The sequence below is a fragment of the Pavona decussata genome, unplaced genomic scaffold, assembly GCF_977016875.1.
Source record: "Pavona decussata unplaced genomic scaffold, jaPavDecu1.1 SCAFFOLD_602, whole genome shotgun sequence".
In the NCBI taxonomy this organism is placed as follows: Eukaryota; Metazoa; Cnidaria; class Anthozoa; order Scleractinia; family Agariciidae; genus Pavona; species Pavona decussata.
Genome location: NW_028145860.1, coordinates 1,889,763 through 1,903,243, shown reverse-complemented (window position 1 = coordinate 1,903,243; position 13,481 = coordinate 1,889,763).

Here is a 13,481-nt window from a genome sequence, read left to right as displayed (position 1 = left end):
TAGACTTGTAAATTATTTTTGATGTAAGATTGTCCCAAATAGATGCTATATGGCCATCTGTGACTATAGAACAAAACAGTGAACAAGTTATGCAGCGAAAACCATGATCTATACCAAATTTAAGGAAAACTTTCAATTAAATCTTAGTTTGTATACTTAATGAAAGGTAGTTTATATGTTGTAGTTAATTGTTTATCTCAGTTAATTTTTAGTTTGCCTTTGTTATTATGGATATTTTCCTTAACTCATTACTATCCAATTAACAACAAAGGAAAACTAAAAATTAACTGAGATAAAAAATTAACTACAACATATACATGTACAAGACAGCACATGACATGTTTTGATTATTAATTGCAAAGAATAGCTAATAAGCCTGAAGCTTTTGTTTGGAAGGGAAGGAACTGGACTGGACTTATTTGGATGAAAATTTATGAATTTGTTTACTGGATGTTTTTGCAGATCAGCCACACCCCAATTTCGATAATTTGAAATTTTCAGGCAAAAATGTACATATTTTCTCCAAGGTTTTACTGTAGTTGCTCTTCACTGCTCAGATTTGACCATCACTGGGTGACCATTCCCATTTATCTATAACAGAAAAAGGAATTGCACTCATATTATTCAATATGGCTGCTATGTTGGTTCTAATGGCATCTCTTCTTCAGTTGTAGGTGTATGCCCAACATCATACATGTGTTGTAAGGTTGAGAAACCTTCAAAGTTTCCTTAACCCTTTCCCGTCCGAGGGAAATGGTGAATTTTTCTAAATCGCTAACTATAAACTGGGAGACCACATGTGATATACCATTTAAAAGGTATTCTCTGGGGTGTGCTATAAATCACACCAACAGAGATGGAGGAGGTCACATATTAGAGTGAAAAAAGTCCAAAACGAAAGAAGAAAAACATTGAAAATTTTCTCATTCGTTGTACATACTGGGTATCCCCCTAAACCATAGCTTAATGTACAGCTCTCAGTGCATTGCTTGTTGTAAGATATCAACTGGACCCTTAACGTACAAGGAAAAAAAAATCCAAAAGTTTGAGGGGTGGTAAATCAAGTCTCATACAGGAGGGGGGCATGATTTTAAGCCTTCAATTTATAGATCTTTGAAAGACCTTTTGGTTGTGCAAATTTCACACAAATTGATCAAATACTGAGCTCATAATTGCATCTTGTGCCATATGGCACTCTTGGTCGGGAAGGGGTTAAAGGGGCAGTCTGTCAGTGAGATGTGGCTCTATGTCAGTCAAAACCGCTCAAATACTTGACTAACAACCTCCAATTTTCTAGCATGGAATTACTCTTAGAGTATGGGGAGGAAAATGTGAAATGATTTATCTGAGGAAGAATAAACAGTTTTTTGTAATTTTTCCAAAGTACTAAGAAGAACTTTAAAAAAATGGCCAATTATTTCAAGTTGCAATCTGTTTCCATCCTAACCATCTGCAGCCAAAGACGAATGATGCTAGTTTCTTTGCACTAATGTAGGGTTATTGTAAACTAAACTGAACCATTATTTCTAAATGTTTACATCCATACAGATATGTGTTCTGATTATTCAAAATGACACCAAAAATAGGTGACAATACCCCCCCGGGGGGGGGGGTACTCCAAAAAAAATTGGGTAGGGGTGTGCGGCCCGCTTCCCAAAACCCTTACCCTATTTATGACCAAAATCTGCGATTTTCCCTACCCTATTTATGACCTGAAGTAGCTTCTTCTAAAAAAAAAAACGAACCCAGGACTACAGTGCAAAAATCTATACCCTATTTATTACCAAAATGGCGGCAAAGTGGCTAAAATCGATACCCTATTTATGACCAAAACAGCTGAAAAACCATACCCTTTGGCGCCGCACATACCTATATAGCCCATATAAGGGAGTACCCCCCCCCCCCCCCGGGCAATACCCCTTCAACCCTACAGACTAGATATTTCATGACTGTATCTTGCTTTAGGCTGGTAGAACCTTCACATCTGACATGAAATGGAAAACTGAATCAATACAATGTCATAGTTGTATTTATTTTTGAAACAGAACCTCAGTCAATTATGCAAAATATACAAATGTTGTGAACTTTAATTGCAAGTCAATCAACTGTACTTTTCTATCTCTGTCCTCAATAGATCACTGTCAGTTTAACAGGCCACATTAGCAGTAATTCTCCAATTACATGAGATAAGGAATCTCTTTGCTTTTATTGACCTGCAGGTGTCTGCAACATCATCTTTGACATTGATTGATTGATCAAAATAATGTTCATATGAAATTTATTTTTAACCATAATGTAGCACTGAACAATTTAAAATGGAGGAAATCTATGGGAACCAACAGACTTTCTAAAGTGCCATTGAATCAATTTTTGCCAGAAACCTCCCATCTTGCACAGTGCAGTGTACATGCGGGGGTAATTTCCACACAGCGTTTTTTCAGTTTACTACAGTTTCGTCTCCTGATCCTATTTGAGGTAACTTTGTAATGAACATTTAGTACATGGTATTGTTTGTTTTTCATTACTTTTAGTGTGCTAAACACAAAAATCACTCATACTTATATCTTGAATAGAACTAAATTTGTTTTATTTTTTCCAAAATGTAATGATTTATTTTGTTGCTGGTAACATTAGATAAAGAGTTCAGAGTTCCTTTGTAGGCATATCAAGATTGTCAGGTCAATTTTTGGGACAAATTTTAGGCAAGTCTCTCCTTAAAAAGAAAATTGCAATGTGTACCTTTGGAAGTACATGACATGTGGAGAAAAAATTTTTTTTTCAAGTTCCTGTCAGTATTTCTCACAGCACAAAAGTTGGGTGGCAATTAAGGCAGTGCCTGTTCTACAAAGTGCTGCATATCTAAGCAGCAGTAACCATCCCAACTTACATTTCACACAAGGTTTCCTTCATTTGAACTCACCCCTCTATAGAATTTGTCCCCATCCAACTGTCATGCAATGAATACAAGTACTGTAGTTTGTGGGTGAGGCCCATCATTGACTGTAAAAATCTGCATGTGCCACCTGAGATTATACAGTTGGAATTGAGGGAGCTAGTGCTTCAAGTCGGCAGTGAATGCCCTCCTGGTGCTTGAACGTTAGTTTATATTTGCTATAGTTAGCACTGCACACCAACTGTCTTTCTGCAACCACACCTTTGCGGAATCCTATCCGAATCAGACCTCAGTCAAACACTTTATTCATAATATCTTGTAAGTGGCCATCTACCTTTCTGCTAGACCATCACAGGATACTGAGCATGAAGGGATTTTATGAACGAGTATTACCACGTTCTCCTGGGATGCTGGTATGTTGCAGGGCTAGCCCCTGCTTTTTGTTGCCTAGACTGCAAAATAGTCGTTTTCAGACGTTTTCCGTTCTAATATTGACCGTTGCTCGCGTTCGCAAAAAATACGACTTTTTTGCAGTCTATTTGTTGCCAGAACTTAACGAATTTAATATACACATGGGTAGAAAGAGAAGATGAGGATTAATGTTTGTTTGCAAAGGAAATAATGGAACAATTATGCGGAAGCAACCTAGCCTTGAACCATTGGCCAGTGTTCCGGATAACTTTCAAAGTCAGGGAGTTTTAGGCGGGGGTGGGGTTGGTAGATGTCTCTCTCCAAATGTTCTTAATTCTTCTTTACCATTCATTGCGCCGGGTCAGGAAGGTGGCTTTCTCTTGTTTTTTACCTGAGCTCCAATCTTGTGACTATCAAAAGCCTGATATGGTGACCCCTTCTGTACCTAGTTTCCACATCAACATTTTGAGAATTGAGGTTGGCTTACTGGAAAGCAGCTTGAACTCAAGAAGCCATATATCTTAATGCATTTACCTTTTCTTTGATTTTCACTTGAATGCCGATCAAATGCAAAACTGCTTACTCAATACTGTATACATGTATATAAGTCACCTAATACGTGGTTGTCTACTTGAAATAAGTTAGTGTTTAAAACCCCTACCAGAAGGCTGTAGTTGCTTACAAAGAAAATTAACTAAAAAACATTAGGAAGTTTGGAAAAATTATAGTGCAATAATCAGTGAAGAAACAGGCACATGGGGTTATTATTTTTCATCAGATGTTGTCTTATAAATTGTTTTTATGAAGGGTATGCGTTGTGACCTATAGCTCCTTACTCTTTGATGCTTCAACCAAGTCCTTTGTTTGTTGAGCATGCTTCATTTCTTGCCAACCATTTCAAATACGATACAGCACAGGTTTTTTGAAAAGTGCTGAATAGTATAATGCTGTTTATTTCCCTAATTGTTGATAAAAAATTTAATGTTTTAAACCAGTTGAAAAGTTGATCATCCTGTACCACAAGTTTACTTATCTTCATTTCCTATGTACAACTCACTGTCAGTTTTACAAGCAACATTAGGTATAAAGTAATTTTTGTTATGGAAGATAAAGAACCCTGTTGTCTTCAGTGACATGCAGGTGTTTATTAAATATTATATTTGACATTGATTGATAACATTTTCAAAGGAAATAGTCATATTATGAAAACAATCTAACATAGTAAAGGAAATCCTTTGGACATCACCTGTATGTATTTTTACTTCAAACTGTTGTATTATTATTTTTGCAGCTTGTGCTGTTTAATTTCCATAAATGTCATTTGATGGTTGTATTTCTTCACTGTTCTCATATTTCACATCAATAACTTAATTTTGGGGAGTCTTATTTTTTTTTTCGAAAGCATTAAATAAGTTGTTTGCATCCTATCTGACGGCAAAGTTATCAGTAAAGTGTTCTATTTGTGTCATCTTTCCAAAATACAAGGTCTGAATGATTCATCATCTATTACAATCTTTGTTTTCTCTAATCATGGTCAACCGGAACAAAACCTTCCCTCAGTTCATTTTGTTATTAAACTCATAAAATGTCTTACTTCCTATTAGTTGCACATGGCATTTTTTCCTTGGAACTAATCCTATCATTGTACTTAAGTTCTTTCTTAGATTTTGAGTTAATTAGGGGAAAATGAATGCAGGAATATTTTTCACAGAGCCACATGTTTCACTCCACCTTTTTGTCCTCCATTTTTGGATTTTGAATTGAGTGAGTGGATGTCCTGCTGAGGTATTATTCACAGGTTTAATCAAAACAATTTTGTTCCTTTTAACTGCTCGAGTGTGACCAATAGCTCTTCACAATGCTTTTGTTATGAAATAACTTTCAATATCCTACAAGCACATATGTCTGTTGATCACAGCAGGGCTCAAAGAGCTTTTCAGACATGGTTTTCTGTTGATTTCTCAGTGCGTCTAAGGGAATAAAATTAATAATGCATTGTCGACAACCTTCAGTGGAACTCTGAACTTTGCCTTGGATATATCAACGATAAGTAGCACTGTGTCATCGCGGTAAATAGTAAGTGAACCAGAACTTTCTAGCAGTAATTAGGAAGTCTAATGAGCCTTAGGTAAAAACATTGACATGATTTAGCTGAGTCAGTGACAGAGGCAAAGTAATTTGTCTCAGTGTTAAGGTTATGCAAGGACGTCTGCAGTGCCCAGGCTTTTATATGTTTTCCTTTGCTTCCTTTTGTAGTTACTTGACATGTTTTCAATGCAAACAAAATCAAACATGAATATTCTTATTACGGTTGAGAGCATTGTTGTTTAGTCAATGTAGTTTCAATGCCAATTTATTCAGATTTTGAACAAAAATTTTAAAGTTACTATTATCCAGGGCTGCACGTGAAAATTTAGCTTATTTTAAGGTTGAAATGATTATTGGGTGTGGCATAAATCGGAATTATTATCTGTGAAATGAAAATAAACCATTAGATTTAGGCAGATCTTTTTATATCTTATCTGGCAAATCATGGCTTAATATCTTCTAGCAATTTGTGGTGGGTATGGAATTTATTTATGTACAGAACAAAATAATTTATGTAAAAAAAATATGTATCATTCAGGTATTATTTCAGTCTTTAGCTAAATTCATAGCTGCATTAAATTTTTATTAATTTGGGTTATACACTAAAGTCTGTAGCAGCTTAAAATATTTCTGAACCACATATCTTGATTCCAAAGTTTTCACTCACATTTCAATGTTGTACCTCTGATATAGCACCTGTTTGTAATTCAATTATCTTTTTCCTTCCAAAAGCATTCCATTTCAAATTAATTAACAAAAAAAATTCAAACTTTTTTAAAATACTGAACGTTACCACAGATACCACTGATGAGTACTGCTCTGAGCGAGTATTTTACAGCACAGACTCAAAGTTACATAATTTAGAACTACCTAGTACAGCATAATAGGTAGTACTTACTACTGGAAAATACAGTAACCTGCTCATCAGTAGCTTTTGTTCGAATGGTGACACACTAGGATTTCATCACCATGCAGGCACGAAATTTTGAACCACATCATACGGCCAATTTTTTAAATTTGTGACAGAGAGGTTGAACTGTGAAAATTATGTGTTGTCACTATATTCTCTATACACATGTAGTTAGTGTCTAGCCTGAAACAACTTGGCCGAGAACAACAGGCCTGCAAAGACTGAGTCATTGTTACAGCTTATATTAAAGTTGTTACATCAAGACAGATTGAAAACTGTAGCAGTATATATGGACAATATATCATTCAACAATTCTTATTAGCTGATAGTGTATAAATTGTGTAGCTCAATCATGCATAAAAGAGCAATTAATTGTAAGTTAGTTCTGGAATGAGGTAAGTTTTTGTTTAGTAGTACATATTTCCAGTTGAGAAAAATTAAACAAATGAAAGGAATATCACACTTGTAATAGTTCATACGTACACGTACAGTGACAGTGTGTGTATATCATACTTTAGGGATTTCATTCACAGAGTGAAAGTAGAACATGTATTTATTTAGACATTATTATTTATAGTTTTGGTTTGTGGGTTGACTCTCAGAGTTTCTTAACACAAACAATTTAATTAAGTTGTAACCACAAATGAGATAATTTAGTTAATTTAAAGCTGTTGTTAACAAAGGCCTGACCTCTTAAATTTAACAAATGCAAAAGGAAAAACTCAAAATAGAATTGGTCATACAACAGTAATCTTATTCAATGTGGTCTGGTAATTATCCTTGAATGAAAAATGTAAACGATGGGTACAAAAGGAAAACTTCATAGAGCAGTATGTCGCATGATTGTATGAACTTTAAATGCCACCATAAAGCTTGTTTTATAAAGCATCTGTCAGAATGGTGTAAGAAAAAACACAAGAGGGTTATCTACTGATCTGTATATCATTCAAGTCTGGGTGAAACATAAGAGTGACCATTGAAATGAAAGCTTTCATATGACAGTCAGTACTTTACTGTGGTGCTGTTTATTGTATGATTTTCATTGAGTAATTTTGTAATTTAGCATCTAACAATAGTCACACTAATATAAATTACTTTTTTTGGTGCTTTTCGAATAATTATTTGTAAGCATTTATTTCCCAACAGTATCGACAAAGGGCAGTCATGCATGGCTTTACCTTGGCATTGATAATAACAAATAATTGTATTTTCGGTTGGCTGATCCTTTTGATAGAGTTTTAAGTTGTTTGGCTCAAGACATGATCATGTAATCCATTTGACGAGTACCATGTGACTGATTTTGACCAATGATGTAACTGCAACATTTTGGAGTGTGTTCTGACTTGAAATAATAACAGCGTCAGTTTGCGTAATTTCTAAATTCAGAATATGTGGGTTGTACAAACCTTGCAAAGTTGATTGGCTGTGTACATGTAGTTTTATTCTTTGCTTGCAAAAAAACACCTTATTGATGTTTTTGAAAGGCACTTTATCTCAAAACAGTGTTTCATTTATCTGTCAACACTCAAATTGAAACTTGAAACAATTAAACATTTTGCCACCACTTAATGAATAAACATAAGAGTATGCTATTGTGAATTTGAGCTGCATTGTGCATGTGCTGCTGTGTTGCCTGCATACACGTCGATACATGTAGCTCGTTGCCAACGTTATCAGAAGTTTAAAAAGGCCTCAGTTGTGCTCTTGGCTGGTTGCTACGTCAATCCTTCAAAAATTTTATATGGAATTTGATATTTTGAGCCAGAACTTAGACTGCTTAGCAAGGTATGTTTGATCAGTAACTGTAGCAAATGTATAAACTAATCACCTCCTATACTCTCAAGCTATGGAAACTAGGTATTACATCCCATATTTATCCATTTGGGATGGGATTAATCTTACTTCTTGGTACTGTAGGTGTTTGTGATCAAAAGTAGAAATCAAATGAATATGTCTATAGATTCGAATGATTGGTTTCTCAACAGAGTTGATAACTCAACGTAAATTGGCTATCGTAAAGAAATTTGAGTGCTGACCTTTGAAGCGTTAGCCCTCGTCAGAGTGAATCAAGGAGTTCTGGGTTGTATGTGGTTTTTATAGTGAGTAGTGGAGCTACGCTATAGGTGGAAACATGGTAATGTGAAAATGAAGTTGAAACTTGTCGAATTGGTTGACAAATCAATTGCTTGGGCTGTTGCTGTGTCATTTAGTTTTGAGACACATGTTGTATTGAACTTCATACCCATAACAATCTTCTTACTTTTTGAGTCAAATGAACCTACACCTGTGAACATCAAGGTCCCATCAAGAGAATTCAATTGTTACAGCTGTTATGGGCTACGGCCCAATGACAGCTTTTCCCGTTGTCATTCCATGTACTGGTCTTAGCAGGGCTGTCATAAGGTGTTGAAGAAGTTGGTTCTACTAGAAAAGAAGCCAGTTATATGACGCAGGACTTTAATGAGCCAGACGGGGATACCAGCAACTCCGGCAGTGGTGGTTGCACCGATTCTGAAACTGTGTGAAGCTTTAATATTGACTACTGTTGAGTCCACAGACATGCAGGAGTGTGTGCAAGTTGTTTGTGAGAAATGCCCGGGTTAGATTGTGTCCATTACTTAATGTTATGGTGCGCAAACAGACATGAAAAACACATTCTTGTGAGTGTAAGTTGGGCAAGGAATTTACTGGCAAAGGTTTAGGTAGGATAGGAACAACCAACCCGGTGGGGGATGAGGGATGTTGCCACCATGGCACCATACCACGGGGGTGCTTTATGAACTGTACTGCATGGTGGGAATAGATGCTTGTATCCTGCAAATTCCTGTTGTTTGTTAGTCATCTGCAAACTCTGAGAAGTTGGTCATGTATGATTCATTGTACATGTGGTTGGTGACTGTCCTACTGTAGGTGGTTGCCAGCTACTGATGGCAGCCCTAGACCGTCAGTACATGTAAATTTGTTCACCAAGACATATGCCAGCCAATATAGGAACTGCTACTTCACTCACACTTCACTGATGCCATTTTCAAATTTATGCAGTTTGCTCTCGACCAAATGTCTGAAGTGGTAAACAATATGTTGACAAACGTATTCCAGCTAACTGTTACTTACTGTTGACCAGCTTTCATTCGAGAAAAGGGAAAAAAAAGAACTTTCATTTGAGAATTGACCTCCACCACTCGTAAACGTGATTGAGCACTACTTCATGCTCAAGGGAGAACCATAGTGACTGGAATGCACCAAGTGTTTCTAATTATGAACCATGTTTATAAGTGGATTGGCCACTTGTTTTTTCCTTTGCTTTTCTTTCTTTGTTGTTCTATTTCTTTCTTTCTGTCATTCTTTCTTATTGTCTGTCTGTCTGTCTTCCTTCCTTCCTTCCTTCCTTCCTTCCTTCCTTCCTTCCTTCCTTCCTTCCTTCCTTCCTTCCTTCCTTCCTTCCTTCCTTCCTTCCTTCCTTCCTTCCTTCCTTCCTTCCTTCCTTCCTTCCTTCCTTCCTTCCTTCCTTCCTTCCTTCCTTCCTTCCTTCCTTCCTTCCTTCCTTTCTCATTTCTTTCTTTCTGTCTCTTTCTCCCAGTAAATATTCATTAATCCATCTGCCAAAAATTTGCCTTATGATGTTACAATAGTCCTTTGCTGGAGTGTTAGCAAAGTTAACCTCGTATTTTGCTAAAAATATCCACGGTGAAGGTATCTGTCTTGCGAGCTCAGAAGAAAGGTGGAGTCGAGAGAGAATTTCTAATCTCTGATTCGCACGGTCCGAAGATTTATTATGTTAAACGATTCTTGTCGACCAAAGAGATTTCGTATCAAGCGTAGAGTTAACGATCACATTGTCCGAAGATTTATCTCTTCTCAGTGTCAGAAAAGTTTACGATCCCATTGTACGAAGAGTTATCGATCCTGTTATCAAACGAAAAGTTTTCGACTCTTAGGGCGCATTCTTTTGGAGCTATTCCGGTACTCTAGTTGTTTTGGGAGCAATTCTGTCTTTGGAGTGAACAGATTGGCAGAATGAACGGAACACAGTTTATTCAGAATTAGAGGAGTTTTGTTTTTATCACAAATATAGGCGGAATTGTGTTCTTTTGGGGAACTGATATTTTGTGTATTCTGTTATTCCTAAACCGGGATATGAATACTGGGCCCGGTTGATCAAAGCCGATTAGCGTTAATCCCCGATTAAAATTTAATCGAGGTTTATATGTCGCTCGATAAAAATGTTTCTCAAAGCTGATTTTAAGCTTAAGGTAAAGAAAGGTTTAAGTCAAAAGTGAAGGGCAAAAGTCTTTTGGAAAAATGAATTTTGATTAGTAATTAAACTCGAATCAGAGTTGACGTTAACCCAGGATTTGCTTAATCGGGCTTTGAACAACTGGGCCCAGAGAATTGTCCCAAAAGAATGCTACACCGTTAGTGACGGAAGTGTTTACGATTTTCCGATTATTATCTTCAGATCTTCATCATTATTACTATCAGAGGAGTTTACAGTTCCCCTTATTATGTGTGTTTCCGAGTCTGGCTCAGCCGTAAGATGACAATAATGATTCTAGTATGCCTGTGTCACTTTCTAGAATAATACATCATTCTCATTCATTCACCAGGCTGGAAATATACCATCACGTTTATTTCATATACCACACGTTCGACATTCAAATCCTAGCAGTATGCAGGATATTTGTCCCATGAACCTAGTTTAATAGCCTTAGCTCCCACGAGTCTCTTGTAGCTCAGTGGTAGAGCATCCGAACTAGTAATCGGAAGGAAAGTTCGACTCCTGATAGGAGCACTCGGATTTCTTTATTCCGAGTATGCCTGCGTCACTTTCTAGAATATTACATCTTTCTCATTCATTCACCAGGCTCTAATTATACCATCACATTTATTTCATGACTATTCTTGTTGTCCAATCAATATAACACGAGCTCATCTTGTACTCGTAGTAGAAAGAGCCAGTGATCCTATTTTGCATAACAGTTGTTTGACTAGAATGCCAAGCTGACAGCACTAACAAGCGTTCTGCCAGCTGTCCAAAAACATGTCGCCTGACATGGAAATTTGCAGTTAAACCTGGGTGAATAAAATTAACATTTTATCAGGAGACTGGTATGTCTGAGTAGAATTGCGATTAGATTAGGCGTTTTTACAAGCATTGCTGGCGGCTTGAACACGGTAAGGCAATTTACTAAAACAGAATTTTTTATCAAAGCCAATCTGACTAGGTCTTGGTCTGCTTTTTGTTTCTTTTTATATGCAGTCTAAATCTGATCCTGAGCAAGATGGTTATACGTTGTGAGTCCAAAAGCAACATCATTCAAATGAAAGCTATCACCCTGCAGTGCTTTTCGGTTTGTCTGTTTGCTATTGCTGGCTGTACAAGTTGTTTCTATCTTTTAAGTATGTAAACGCGTAAGTCTTAAGTGTGTTCCTATGGTGCCGGCTGTTTATCGGTGTTTTGCAAAATTTAACTTCTCACTTAGTCGGAGTGGAAGGGCTAAACATGGTGAAGTCAAATTGAAAAGTGCAGATGATATTTCGGGTTTTGATACGTTACGCATGAATCTGCATCATTCTTTTGAACCAGACGTTTTGTTTTTCTTGTTTTCTTTTTTCGTTTGGCCCCTTTCATCCCCGAAGAGCTCAGATGCGAATCAAGGCAAAAAGTACCAAATCTACTCGTTAAAAATATTATCGACTGACAAGCAACATCAGTTGCAAGAACACGAGCAGTCCAAGTATCTGAGACAAGGTTATTTGCAGATTTAAAGTTGTAGGATCGTAGTAGTATATATCTAGAGTAATTCAAAATTAAATGCATTTTTGTTTACTTCATGGTTTCCTAATTGTCCTGCGTACATAAGAGCCAAATTTCGCGGCATTTACGCGTGAAATTTTCAGATGATTAACTGATGATTGAGGGGAATTGTAGTGCCTCGATAAAGCCATATTATTGAGATTCTTGTCGGACTGAGTCGCTGGAGAAAAACTGAAAATAATACGAAATATAAAGCCTTCTTCAGTACCTGTACTTCATTGTCCCTTGGTGTCTGTTGTCCGCTTTAAACGCCATTTCGTCGATTTTATTTTTTCACCCGAGCAAGTGGATAATACCTTTGGTAAGAAATGCCCCGAAATTCGCCTCTTAGTGCGCAGGACTATTGAGGAAACCAAAAAGTAAAGCAAAATATATTTTATTTTGAATTACTCTAGAAAAATTCGCTGCGACCCTTGATAATATATTTGGGCTGCAGGCCTGTGGCAAGAACTGCTCAGTAGCTTTCATTTTAATGATCAAACTCGCAGATTCCATTCACAGATTCAAAAGTTAGCAGAGTGGTTAGTATAATGAACAGTACCACAAGAAAGCAGTGCTCCATAGCTTTCATTCAAATGGCGATTCCTTTGTAGCTGTAACACTTAAAGGATAAAACTACAAACATAGCGTGACTGATTCAAGTTATTCCACGTGGTCTGTGAAGGAAAACTATACAAGGGTTGGTTGCGTGCACGAACGGTCTGCAGGTGACAAAACTGTAATTGACACTGGTCAAAAAAGGTTAATACGTTTCTGCTCATAAGTGTTCCATGTCATTTCTGCCCATTTGCCTGTCAGTTCACGTATTGTTATATTGTAGGTAAGCTTGAAGGAGCTCTGCGACCTATTTTTAGCCGGTTTCACTTTGAATAGCGAAAGGACGTATTTGTATCGATGGAAACGTTGAAATAATGGTACACTTTTGTTAAAAACAACCCTACTAGTGCGCAGAAACTAGTACATGTAGCAATTATTTCTGTCTGCGGATGACTAGGATGGAAATGGATTGCATCTTGAAAATTTTGGAGAAATTGCTAAAAGCAGATTTTAGTTTATTCTTCCTCGGAGAAATCATTTCATGTTTTCCTCCCGCGTGCTTTAACAGCGACTCCACGTGAAAGGAAAACGAACAGAACCACAGGAAAGTACTGCTCAGTAGCTTTCATTTGAATGGTCACACTTTAGGATTTCATACACAGACTCAAAAGTTACAACCACCTTGTACAGCATAATAAACAGCACCACAGGAAAGTACCGCTCAGTAGCTTTCATTTGAATGGTCACACTTTAGGATTTCATCCACAGACTCAAAAGTTAGAACCACCTTGTACAACATAATAAACAGCACCACAGGAAAGTAC